At 35.5% G+C, this 12,830-nt stretch overlaps 1 pseudogene; it reads right to left on the reverse strand.

The window, feature by feature from the left end:
- Positions 1 to 1,060: 1,060 nt before the first annotated feature.
- Positions 1,061 to 1,531, reverse strand: LOC149160102 (UDP-glycosyltransferase 1 pseudogene; annotated as a pseudogene).
- Positions 1,532 to 12,830: the final 11,299 nt, after the last annotated feature.

Here is a 12,830-nt window from a genome sequence, read left to right on the forward strand (position 1 = left end):
AAGGAGAGCTGAACTCATAGGAATTTTTGATATCGGGTTTTTTATTCTTGCAAAATATGGTGAGTGGTAATTGGTCAGATTCCATGATTGATGTAGACAGATTACTTACGCATGCGATAAAGTAGAGGAAGCTGTCAAGCTTTTCCTGCAAGGAAATTTTGATGAAGATGAAGCTTTCATCCAAGAAAGAGTAAATAATAAGGTTAAGGCTTTTAATGCTATACCCATCTTCAGTCATTTCCATGCTATTAATCTATTTGCAGAGGCAGCAATCTTCGTTACAGAGGAAGGCGGGAAGCAAGCCACGGATAAGCTACATGAAGTAGGGAACTTGGCAGCAAAACATATACCTAAACAAGGATGGGCTCAAAGCATAACGTCATGGGCATGGGCTATTTCACATCATAGTCAAGATGTAGCAATGCTTCTAAAAAAGAATTAAGTTGTATTTCCAAGCACCATTCGATTACTATCCAGCAATTATTATCCCAATAATAATTGCATGAGATAGTTGCATTCTCTCGGATTATCCAAAAACAAAGAGAGGGAGGAACCCTTAGTGGGTTGGATTCACCGGATACGAAGTGGAAAATTGCAGAATTTTGGAGCATGACTGTCCTATAGCCGTGCTCAACAAGAGCGATGATGTAGATAACAATAACAATAATATAGAAGATACTCATTCTACTATATTTGAGGTGAAGGGAAAGATGGAGTTGAACATTGTTATAAATTATTCAAAATATGAATTGGATTGACATACATCCAAGAATTAAAAAATTAACGTATTAGTTGATTTTGTCTAGTTGTCGTCATTTAGCTTATAAAAATAAATATTTTCTATTGCAATCAAATAATTACGCCATAAGTTGTTTCCCTCTGAAATGAACTCTCCAAACTGCTTTCGTGTCAAAATATGTGCCATTTGATTTTGTTGTTAGACGATTCGGTAATCATTAGCTGTTGATTTGAATTGAGCAATGCCAGGCGCGACGGTCCATATGAACCTTCAACCGTCTTAACATCCAGATGTGACGTATCAAGCGAGACCTTTCAAGTTTCAAGTAGCAGGTGGTGTTTTAGTGGCATGCATTTCTTTCCAAACAGAAGCCGCGTTGGCCAGCGCGTTGTATGAACTCCCTCCCTCCGCCATTGCAAATCGGGCCTTCCCCATCAATTCTTCCATCCCCTTCTTCATTTCCATTCCCCCATCTCCTTCCATTAATTCCCTCGCCGCTCTTTCCACTTCCTCTCTCTTCACCAATCCATCTGCTCCCTTCTGCGCTTCAATGCCCACCTTCATCTCCTTCACGAGAAGGAAGGCATTCATTCTCTGTTCAGCAAAGAGAGGCCAAGCGATCATCGGCACTCCATGTAAGATGCTTTCGATCGTTGAATTCCAACCGCAATGAGAAAGGAAACCGCCTGTGGATGGATGAGAGAGGACAGCAATCTGAGGCGCCCATGAATCCACCACAAATCCACGGTCCTGGGTTCGAGTCTCGAAACCCTCAGGTAGAACCTCCCTCATGTCTGCTTTGGCAGTCATCGTGGATTCAGTTGGAGGAGGAGGCTCCTTACGCAACACCCAAAGGAACCGCTGCCCGCTTGCTTCTAGCCCCAAAGCTAGTTCCCGAATCTGATTCTCCGACAGGGTGCCGCGGCTCCCGAAAGAAACGAACAGAACTGACGAGGCAGGCTGGCGGTCCAGCCATTTGAGGCAACCCTCCTTCTCAAACTTCTCTTTAGATTCTGACAAAGGCGAAGCTATTAGCGGCCCAACGAGATAAATGGAAGGGGTCATTTCAACAGCGCTCAGAACCTTTCCTTCCTTGAGAGCTTTTATTTGTTCTTGTTCCATTTCTTGGCATGTATTTATTAGAATTCCACAAGCTTCCTAAAGCCGAAGGGAATGTTGAATGAACCAGTTGAATGAAATATCAGATCTGTCTAGAAGAGGGTCTGGCAAATCTATTTCGGGAATCAGTGGAAGGCCCGACACTTCGATCGGGAAATCCACATCTTTGAAGGAAATTTCAATGTTTTGGACAAGTGTTGGAAGGTAGAGCATGATGCAGAGGAGAGAAGACCCGGAAGTGGAGAATATGTAGCAAGGTATTTCCAGTTTGGAGGCGACATCCAACATGGGTGTACCGAAAAAATCGATTATGAAAGCGCAAACAGGAAACGAAAAGGATGTGAGAGCATCTTGCACTAATATTTTAGATTTCTCTAATAGTAAGGGCATGCGTACAAAAATGTTCATCTTGGCATGATCCCCTTCGATCTGAACATTAGGGAGCTCTATGAAGTGGATCATGTCCCCTGACGAAGACGGCAGGGTGTGGTGAGGAGAGCCGTCCATCCATTTAGCGGTGAAGAAGGTGACAAAAAAGCCATGGTACATAGTCAACTGCTTTGCAAGCTCGAGCAGTGGGATGTGATGGGCCGACCCAAACCCAGGGAATATTGCGACATGAGGCTTTTGGCTCTGCTCTTGCGACTCCATGAATGTCTCTATATTCCAACAAGAAAATGTCAATATTTGAAGGGTGGATTCTGTAACAATGAAGCAGAGAATTTATAGTTATTAAAAAAATGTATGAGTGCGCTTGCGTCATAATGAATAATTTGGGGAGGCAGCCAAAACTAAAGTTTAAATAAATATATGACCCGCCACGTTTTTGTTGTTCCGAGGACTTGGTAAAAGACTACAGACAATTTAGGGTGGATTTTTCATTCATTTGTTGACTTTGCAGTAGCATGTTGGCAATTTAGGAGAGACGTATGGAAAATGGCAGGACCCGGGGCTATATTAAACAGTTTAATTTTGCTTGCAACGTCAGTGCAGACATATGGACGATGCCACCACTATTTTAAACAGTTTAGTTTTGCTTGCCACATCACTGCAAACATATGGGCAATCTAGGAGAGACGTATGGAAAATGGCAGGACTCGGGGCTATATTAAACAGTTTAATTTTGCTTGCAACGTCAGTGCAGACATATGGACGATGCCACCACTATATTAAACAGTTTAGTTGTGCTTGCAACAGATTCGTAAGTGATTAATATATATAACGTGGGTGGTGGGATGATTTTTAAAAATATATGTTGTGTTTTTTATTTATTGGGTAATATTGTCATGACATTAATCTTTAGAGCTTTTGACTAAGCTGTTAGATTGGCATCACAGTTCAAGTATTATCAATTTTCTACAAACATGAATTATAACTTAACAACATAAAAATTCAAATGAAATAAGGCATAATCCTTTAATCTAAGTCTATAATAGCTTCACTTGTAGGAAATCAAATTGCAATATTTCATTGCCTATATGGGTAAATGGCTTATTTAACAATACCTTGTTCACTATGTAGTTAATGATTAAAAGAAGATTAACAAACATTCATCCAATAATTACTATTTAGCTAAGAAATATGGAAGACGTGTAATCAAGCTTCAATACTCTAAATAGTATCCACTATGGTTCCACTAGTATAAAGGAAATTTATAGCAGTTTATCACAACTCAGTGATTAGATAGCATTGGTAATAGTACTTTGATGACCACTCTGAATTGTGACTAAAAGGCAGATTCAAGCTTCAGTTAAAGCAAAGATGAAACTAATCAAACATATGAGACCTCAAAGAAAACATAAACAATTGATAAATAATACAAAGTTGAGAAGAATTTGAAGTATTTCCCAAGAACAAATCTATACGGTGGAAATAGTGAAATGTATACACAGTAACTCACATAAATATAATAGTGCACATGTCCAAACCATGGGGTCCCTCTAGAATTTTCATATCCACATCATGACTATTATCTTCTAAAACTTAGAGTAATATATGAACATAGAAACATGAAAATGCACATATCTTAATTAAAAGTTTGTTGTATACAATGTTCCCTTTCTTCTACTCTTTATTTTTATTTACAAAAACTAAAATATAATAAACAAAGTTATGTGCCATCTCCTGGAGTAATGACATATTGATATAACATCTAAACTTAGGCAATTCAATCCATCAAAAGTGTGATATCAACCTCAATTGTGCTTTTTAGATAAATATAGAAGTCAAACCTGATATTTTTGCATTATTTGGATTGATGGCACTTGTGTTGACTAGAACATTAACTAGGGATGTTTGTTTTGTATTCTACACATCCAAGGGGAACCACATTGTGCCATGAAGGTGACGATCGAAACCCGTATTCCCTATTTCTAATTAGGAAATTTCTATGACCTACTGAACAAATGAAGGAACCAAAATGAAGTTATTGCTTAATGTATAATAAAATCAAAACAAAACCTTGCCTAGAAACTTCAACATTTTATATATCCATTCCTAAAAAGTCTTCCTCGAAAAATTTAAAAATCAATATCCTTTCCAAAAAAGTCTTTCCCAAAATCTTTATAAATTAATATCCTTTTCCAATTAATATATTTTTGGCCATATAAACTAAAATTTGGAAATTATGTCCTTTTCACACAATTTGAAGAGGGCAACGACCAATATTAATTTTTATATGTGAAAAAAATGGTAACTACACCTTTGTCAATAATAGTACATCTAACAACCTTGCAAATTTAGAGAAATCCCAATGGATCTAACAAATTAAAGCAAGCAATTTGAAAGCATTCTAAATCCTCATTTGATGCTGCCACCCTCTGTTGGCTCTAATGGCCAATCATGAAGAAAGCAAACATTCTAGTGTATATTTGTATTGTACAAGATGGTCACTATATATAATTATAGCTAGCATAACAAAGTAGTTATTTAGCATAAATTATTACTTCATGGAAAGTGGTTTTTTAGGGCCACTGCCTCTTCAATGGGGGTAGACTTTACTCATCAAGCATTACATTGACTCAAGTAAATTAAATTTCCTTCTACATATGCTTTTTAATCTGAATCTTCCACTACACCTCCATAAATTGTTTCTAGTAGGTGAATGTCTCCATCCAACAAGAAAACTGAAATTACTTACAAAAAATATGTGTCTTCAATGGAGTGATATCAAGATAAACAAAAACAAAAAAACAAAAAACAAAAAAAACGACTTTGACTTGAAAATTTTAATTGACACACCATGGACATGACCCAAACATTGATTTGACTTTTAACTTTGACATCGCCTTATTTTTATTTTAACTCCACATTTTCAACTAGACTTCAATTCTCATGTAATGAATTTACATAATTTGTTAGGGTGTTAGGTACCATAGAACATGCACCCTTTTACAGATCAATATGTGAGTCACTTAACTTAGTTTCGAATTTATTTTACTTGATATCAATTCTTACATCAATATATTGTCATTCAAATCTTGACTTAACATGACTCCTTTTATAAATCTCCTTTTATTGATCACTTAGACCCCTTTCTTTAAATCAAAGCTTCCCATCACTCATCACTCTTCCACGGTAAGTGAGACCTTGAAAAAAATTTCCATTACATATCAAAACCATCCCAAACTTCATTTTATATTTCAATGATATATATGTTAAAATTAGTTTTACCCTTTATGTTTTATCTTGGTAAGTGACTATGTCAAAAATAAATAAAATAGGGAAACATCGTGCTTCTTTTTATCTAAATAAAATAGGATACCTCTTTAGACACTTGCAATATTTCACTACCTCTGGGATGGATATTTGGACCTACTACACCTCCCATAGCCATGTTTATGTGAACCAACATAATTTTGAGCGTGTTGAGCCCCAACGGGTTTTGTGGATTAAACCTAGTGAAGCTAGCTCCCATGGGACTGCTTGATGTGTTCACTGGCATGCGTATGAATGATGTTAGGAAGTGTTGAGAATTAAATTTAGTGGGATCATGATAAGGAAATTTGCTTGTAAAAACATAAGAGTTGGTGTTTGCAATGCAGAAATCCTCCAACCGCTCCTCCAACTGCTCTAAATCTTTAATGATTCCCTTCATTACCATGAGAAGAGCTAAGAGGAAGAGGATACCAATAGTGACTCTGCAACCATAGGAGATGAATTCACACAAGTCCATTACAAATAGCAATCTAAAGTAAATTTGAAATGGAGTCACATATTATTTGCACAATGCTCACAAATCCAGGTCGCCTATTAACATTATTCAGTGAGTGTGAAGTTGGGTTTTGAACCATGAACATGGAGAAATTCTAATGTATTATTTTCCAACAAATAAGAGTCTATGCTCATTAGCATCATGGATATGAAAAACTCTCACCTTCCAAATTTCTTTAGTGTGACTGTTTCCAGTGCAAACTCGAGTATGTATCATGGACAATGGGATTAAGTCCACTGAGTATCTCCAAATCTCATAGTTGTAAATCTTTACAAAAATGTTAGTCTCATATGCATCTTAACATATGAAAATTCAGAAAACCTTAATGCATATCGTTGTTATGATACCATTTGTTGGCTCTAATAGCCAATCATGAAACAAGGGGACCATCGAATTAGACTAAACAAATCTTCAAAGGGAAATTATATTAAATAAATTGTATTGTACAAAATGGTCACTATATATAATGATGGTGGCCATAAAAAAATATTATATTTGAGAAGTTTGTTCAAACCACCACCATAACTATCTATGAATCTTTGAATGAATATTCATCCTTATTTTTAGTAATTTCTCCCAATATCTCAATCTTCCATGTTTAGTATAAATCATTACTTTTTCATTTCATAATTTAGATATTAAATATAATTCACAAGTAAGAGTTATTCCGTCACCCTCCATGCCTCCAAAGAGAAAGACCCATTGTTGAACTGTATGATGAAGCCACTGTCCTGGCTCAATGATTGTACTATTTTGAATGGAAAAAGAAATTATCATGCAAATCTAGTTAAAACACAAGGGAAAGAGAAATGAAAGAATTAATATTCTAACACCCATTTCTAATTCAAGCAGCAATGGTACCGGTATAATGAGTAGTGCCACACAATAGATGGCTTCCTAGTGTGCAGATGAAATGTTGAAGGGAATGGCATTGGTACCAACAAATTATGTTGAGAATGAATATGGTAATGAAGGAGTGCTTCTATGACCTAGGAAATAAAGGCACAAAATAAGACACCACCTCGGGGTATATTCCAATTTGGAAGAGATTTCATAGCTAAAGTTAAAAAAAAAAAACCAAAACTTTTAATTAAAACAACGTTTTAATGCACAACCTAGGAAAAAAAATTTAGAATTTATCAACTATATCAAGTGTGGGAGCCAAACCTAGCATAGGGTCATGAATTATGGAATAAAATTATGATCCAATCATAATATACAAGATGACACCTTTTTCACCAAAGAGAATATGACCCTATCTTCGATCTAATCTGATCTTGTAGATCTAATTTAAATCACGCTACCTCTCATAAAAAGACAAGGACGGTGAAAACTCTGATACCATGAAATTTTTTAAAACAATATCCCATGAACTAAAAACAACCTTAAAATACCAAAAAAAAACCTTCTACAAAAGAGAATGCAAAATAATCTATTAAATCTATTATATAGAAAATGGCAATGTGGTGTTTCTATATATAGTAATGAAAAAAGCCTAACATATAGCAAATGGATAGGTAGCACACTCAGGCAACTAGTGGCGCATATATCAACTTGCAATTAACACAAGTTGTATGCATTGATAAAAGACTCTTTAAAAAATGTCAACGCTTTAGAAATATAATACTAACAAGTTTGATCTATTCTCTCTTTAGCAATATCAATTACTTCTATTTGCATATGTACACATCATTTAAATGGTAAGTTTTATTAAAATAAAATGCACACCAATTATATTAATAAAAAGAAAATTCATATAAATAATTATATCATAAAAATATTATTATTCATAAATAATCTTAGTATTATAATATACATAAATTGATTAATTGATGATAAACACATTTGAAAAATCATCTAATATAATGATATTTTGATTAATATATTTACAAACAATTTCATCCATTGATAATAACAAGTAATCTAATATAATGGTATTTTGATTCATATATTCACAATTTCATCATTAATTTTTTTGTTTGGGATAAAAATTTAATCAAATTTAAAATATTAAAAAATTTACTTATTATCTTATTTTTATATTTTAAATATTTAAAAAATATATATTTGAATAATTCAAAGTTAAAAGTGCCACTATTAATTTATTTTTATATTCTAAATATTTAAAAATACATATTTAAATCATTCAAAGTTAAAAGAGATATTGAAATGATCATAAAAATCTCCAATTTCAATATTAGTCAGAGTTAAAAGAGATTGAAATTATCATAAAATCTCCAATTTCAATATTGATTTGGAGATTTGATCTCTAGATTTTTTTATAAATATTATTTATAATTATAAAAAAAACATGAAAAATATTATAATATTTGTTTTATAATTCAATGTATTTATTTATTAATTATATTTACGTTGTAAGGCGTTTCCCTCTGAAATCAACTCCCCTCTCTGCCCACTTGTCATTCTTGTAAACCATAGGATTATATGTTAGACGATTGCAAAAGTTTCAGCCTTTCGATCAGAATAGTTACAAAATGGTTACAAATTAGTTAATTAGTTGCGGAAAGGGTTTGTGCACTGGTCGGCATAACTGATTAGCGTGTTGTGGCAATGGAAAATTAGGCGTGGCGAGCCTCCTTCTTTACTTACAATAAGGGAAGGTTGTTTTACGACAGGGAAAAAGCAGCCGAGAATGTTTTTATACAGGTTATGTAGATAAATCATGGCCGTGGCGATGGCTAGGGAGAGCTTGACACTGAAATTGTTTGCGCAGCAAAGACCGCCTTTATGGTACATTTCTCAGAGAAATATAAGCCTGTTAAGCAACTTAACCATCACAAATTTGGTTCTAATTCTTTTGTTTTGGGGCTCCTAATGCACAATGTTCCGAACTAATAGACGCAGGCCAGGGTATGTCTTTCTCACAATAATATTGCACATTAGTTTTTCATGATATAAACGCTGACCATGTTTTCCTGTGATCCACCTGCGGGATTGGAATACTTGCACATGGGTTCCACTCCAAAGATAATTCACAAGGATGTCAAGACTGCCAACATTCTTCCAAAGATAATTCACAGGGATGTCAAGACTGCCAACATTCTTTTTAGACCGCAATTTGAATGGAATATTGGGCGATTTCGGTTTGTCAAAGATGACAATTGATGGGGAGGATTCTCACATTACCACTGCGGTAAAAGGAACGGCAGGATGCCTCCAGGACACTTATGTGAATCAGTGCGAAGAATAAATAACTTAATGTGTGAGAAACGAACTAAGCCATAGATTGGTGAACCCAGAAAATGAAGCAAACTTCAGCTAAACTTGTAGTATTTCTAGTGAGATTAAGTAGCAGCCTAGTCTCCAAAAGAAAACCCTGAAGAAACTTCCGGGCTTAAGCAGGAGTGCCGCTTAGGGAGGGAAACTCTAACACGGACTTAATCCAATAAAATTCACTAGATAAAGCTGAGCGCTATTAAGCGAGTAATAAAAGCGCAGAAGCTCTGTTCATAAGCAATAAACCCTACCCACTTCTTTAACTTATAAACCCAATATCAGTAAAAGCAAAATAACCTTCAAACAGCGAACTCATCATCATAAGCGAAACGATTTCAGTTGCTTAACGGAATGAAAAATTTTACAGCAGAAGGAAATCAAGATAATCTACACTGAATAAGTCAAGAATAGTAGCGTACACACAGAATCAAAAGAAGTCTGTGCATGTCAAATTAATTAGAGAGAATGCAATCTGTGCATAAATTCTGAAATATACCTTTCATAGAAGAAAACGAGATAACAGGTATGACATCAAGAACCCATAGATAAATTGACAACATTTCTGCGAATATAGCCTTAAATGACCACGACTCCCATACAAAAATTCATTAGAAAACCAGATAAATTATATAGAATGTCAATAAGGGCCTCAACTCAAGGGAGGCTTCAAAAAACAAGGTACAACATAATCTGGGAGCTTATAAGGGTCGTGGCCGCTTAACATGTTTTCTTCCGGAAAGGAGATTAAAATACACAATAATCTACCGGCAATAAATGATAAGGCTCTCAGCCAAAATAACATAATTACAACACTACAATCTAGAGAGAAACCTGAATAGCAGGTCTACGAGGAAGCCTCGAGAGGGTATCGTGAGGCATTAGAGGTGCCATCCCTCTGAGTAGACATAAACAAACCGAACAATAGCACCCTTGGCATCCACCGAAGCGGAGCTCAAGGAACTCTATGGATGCAAAAACCTTACATATGCCAAAATATGAAACACCTCGTTCCATTGATTACCTGAAAGACTTGCGCATCAGTTACTGCCAGAATAAGCCGAAAACCAAAAGGGTTGATAGCAGAGGAATTCTCGTACTCGAACCCACCAAACCCTGAGAATAGAAGATAAGTAAGCAATTAGTATCACGAAATCCGGAGTTGAAGAGAAAAAAAAAAAGGAAAACAATAGATTAAAGAGAATTGTAGCACAGAGTCTGATTTGGGGAGAAATTTGACAGCTTACCATTAAGAAGATCGCCCCAGTTTTCATGGTTGACCCTCTGAGACAGGGTTCCTACTACACACGAAGAATCAGACAGAGGTGGGAGGAGCAGAGCTCGAACATGCACCAAGAGCTTGGGAATCGAATAAGCCAATTTCCAGCAACTTAGAATGAGTAAATCCGCCGAAGAGATCATATCCCCAGGATCAAAGAGCTAAGCGCACCACCATTGATGGGAGTAGGAATCCCGAGGCGTCCATCTAAGGAGGGACGGCCTGCTCGTGCCACAAAGCCATGGCAGAGCCGATGTGAATGTTAATATCACAAATCGAACAATCCAGAGATAAATAATCTTTGGTTATAATTAAATTCATAACGTAAGCAATTAGTATCATGAAATCCGGAGTTGAAGAGAAAAAAAAAAGGAAAACAACATATTAAATAGAATTGTAGCACAGAGTCTAATTTGGGGAGAAATCCGATAGCTTACCATTAAGAAGATAGCCCCAGTTTTCATGGCTGACCCTCTGAGACAAGGTTCTTGCTACACACAAAGAATCAGACAGAGGTAGGAGGAGCAGAGCTCGAACAGGCGCCAAGAGCTTGGGAATCGAATGAGCCAATTTCCAGCAACTTACAATGAGTAAATCCACTGAAGAGATCATAGCCCTTGGATCAAAGAGCTGAGCGCACCACCGTCAATGGGAGTAGGAATCCCGAGGCGTCCAGCTAAGGAGGGATGACCTGCTTGTGCCACGAAGCCATGGCAGAGCCAGTGTGAATTTTAAGATCACAAATCGAACGGTCTAGAGATAAATAAGCTTTGGTTATAATTAAATTCATCACATAGGGCGGTCTTTGGTATTTAATATAGGTACAGTGCATAGGGATATGCGTTCCATAAAGCACGGGTTATATTTACAACAGTTATAACAAAAAAATATCAGGGTATAGAATGAACAGTATGATTGTGATCTCTGTCCTTATTCCAAGTAATAATATTGCCGAGGAAGTAATTTAAATTACCAAGCTCAAAGTTCTGTTGGTTTCATTTTTTTTTATACTTATATAGATATATTTAATCTAGTTAAATGATTAATGTCATAAGGGGGAGACATGATGAAGGTATCGAGGCTTAGTTGTTATGCATGGTAGCACATGAACCATTCTCTTATAAGTCCACTTATACAATTCTCTTTCCATCCTTCTCTGCCATCTTGGTAAAGTGCACTATGCCTATTGAATTTTCTCATCCATTGTGAATGCTCGTTTCTTAATTCCCATCCATCTAAATAAATTATACGAAACTTCTCCCATAAATAAGTTATTGTGAAACTTCCCCCTTGTCTATGTTTGTTTTAATAAATAGTTCTTAGTCGTTTAATAAATTTCTTAATAAATATTTCACTCACTTCATTGACAAATGCATTCTCCAAATGACTTCACAAGGTGGTATTAGATTAAAAAATAGCTTAGAAGTGCAGATTAACACTTTGAAGTTAATTCTAGTGTAAAATGTGGCTTTCACAAACTCTGAAGAAGAGCTTAATGTTAACTTTGCATGGAACAGTGCTTGAAGAATTTAATTTGAGAAAAAGTTGAAGAATTTAATTTGGGAAAAGGTTGAAGTGTACATTTCATTTATTAGTACCAACATGTATGTATAGAATATAAAAAGTATAAAAGGATAAAATGACAAAGGTTGTCAAATTGTGAAAGAATAACTATCCATTTGCATCGGTGTGTATATTTTGTATCTGACCTCTTTGTTTCCATCATCGCATTCTACTATTGATTACTTTAATGGTTGCCCTGAATCCCTGGCGGGATGTAATAGAGTTCTTGTAATTTCTCCTCACATTGCAAAACCATAGTGTCGTTTTCTACCAGATTAGATCATCATGAGCCACCAATCCAGAGTCATGCAAGAGATCCACACGGATATAATCTCCAGTTGCACCATAGGTTACATTTATGCAAAATCACTCAATCACAGTTAATTTCCACCATACATTAAAATTAAAGGAAAATACTCATGAATAGTTAATGGTCATCAAGCATTCAAATTAAACACCAGAGAATTTTTTATTTTTTTTTTGGCCTATAAACCTATATACAAACTCTGTGAGTTGCAGAGGGCCATGGTTGTAGTATTGTTGTCTGGATGTGCATCGATACAACGTTCAAGAAATCTGATATGATACGGTCATTAAACATTCTCCAGGAATATGGCATGTATAATGTGGCGAACAACAAAAATTATCAGGGTGTGTTGTATCATGCTTCCAGGGATGTAATT

Source organism: Pinus tabuliformis, chromosome 5_2, assembly GCF_031772625.1.
Source record: "Pinus tabuliformis cultivar Carrire ecotype Pingquan chromosome 5_2, CPIR1, whole genome shotgun sequence".
Classification (NCBI taxonomy): domain Eukaryota; kingdom Viridiplantae; phylum Streptophyta; class Pinopsida; order Pinales; family Pinaceae; genus Pinus; species Pinus tabuliformis.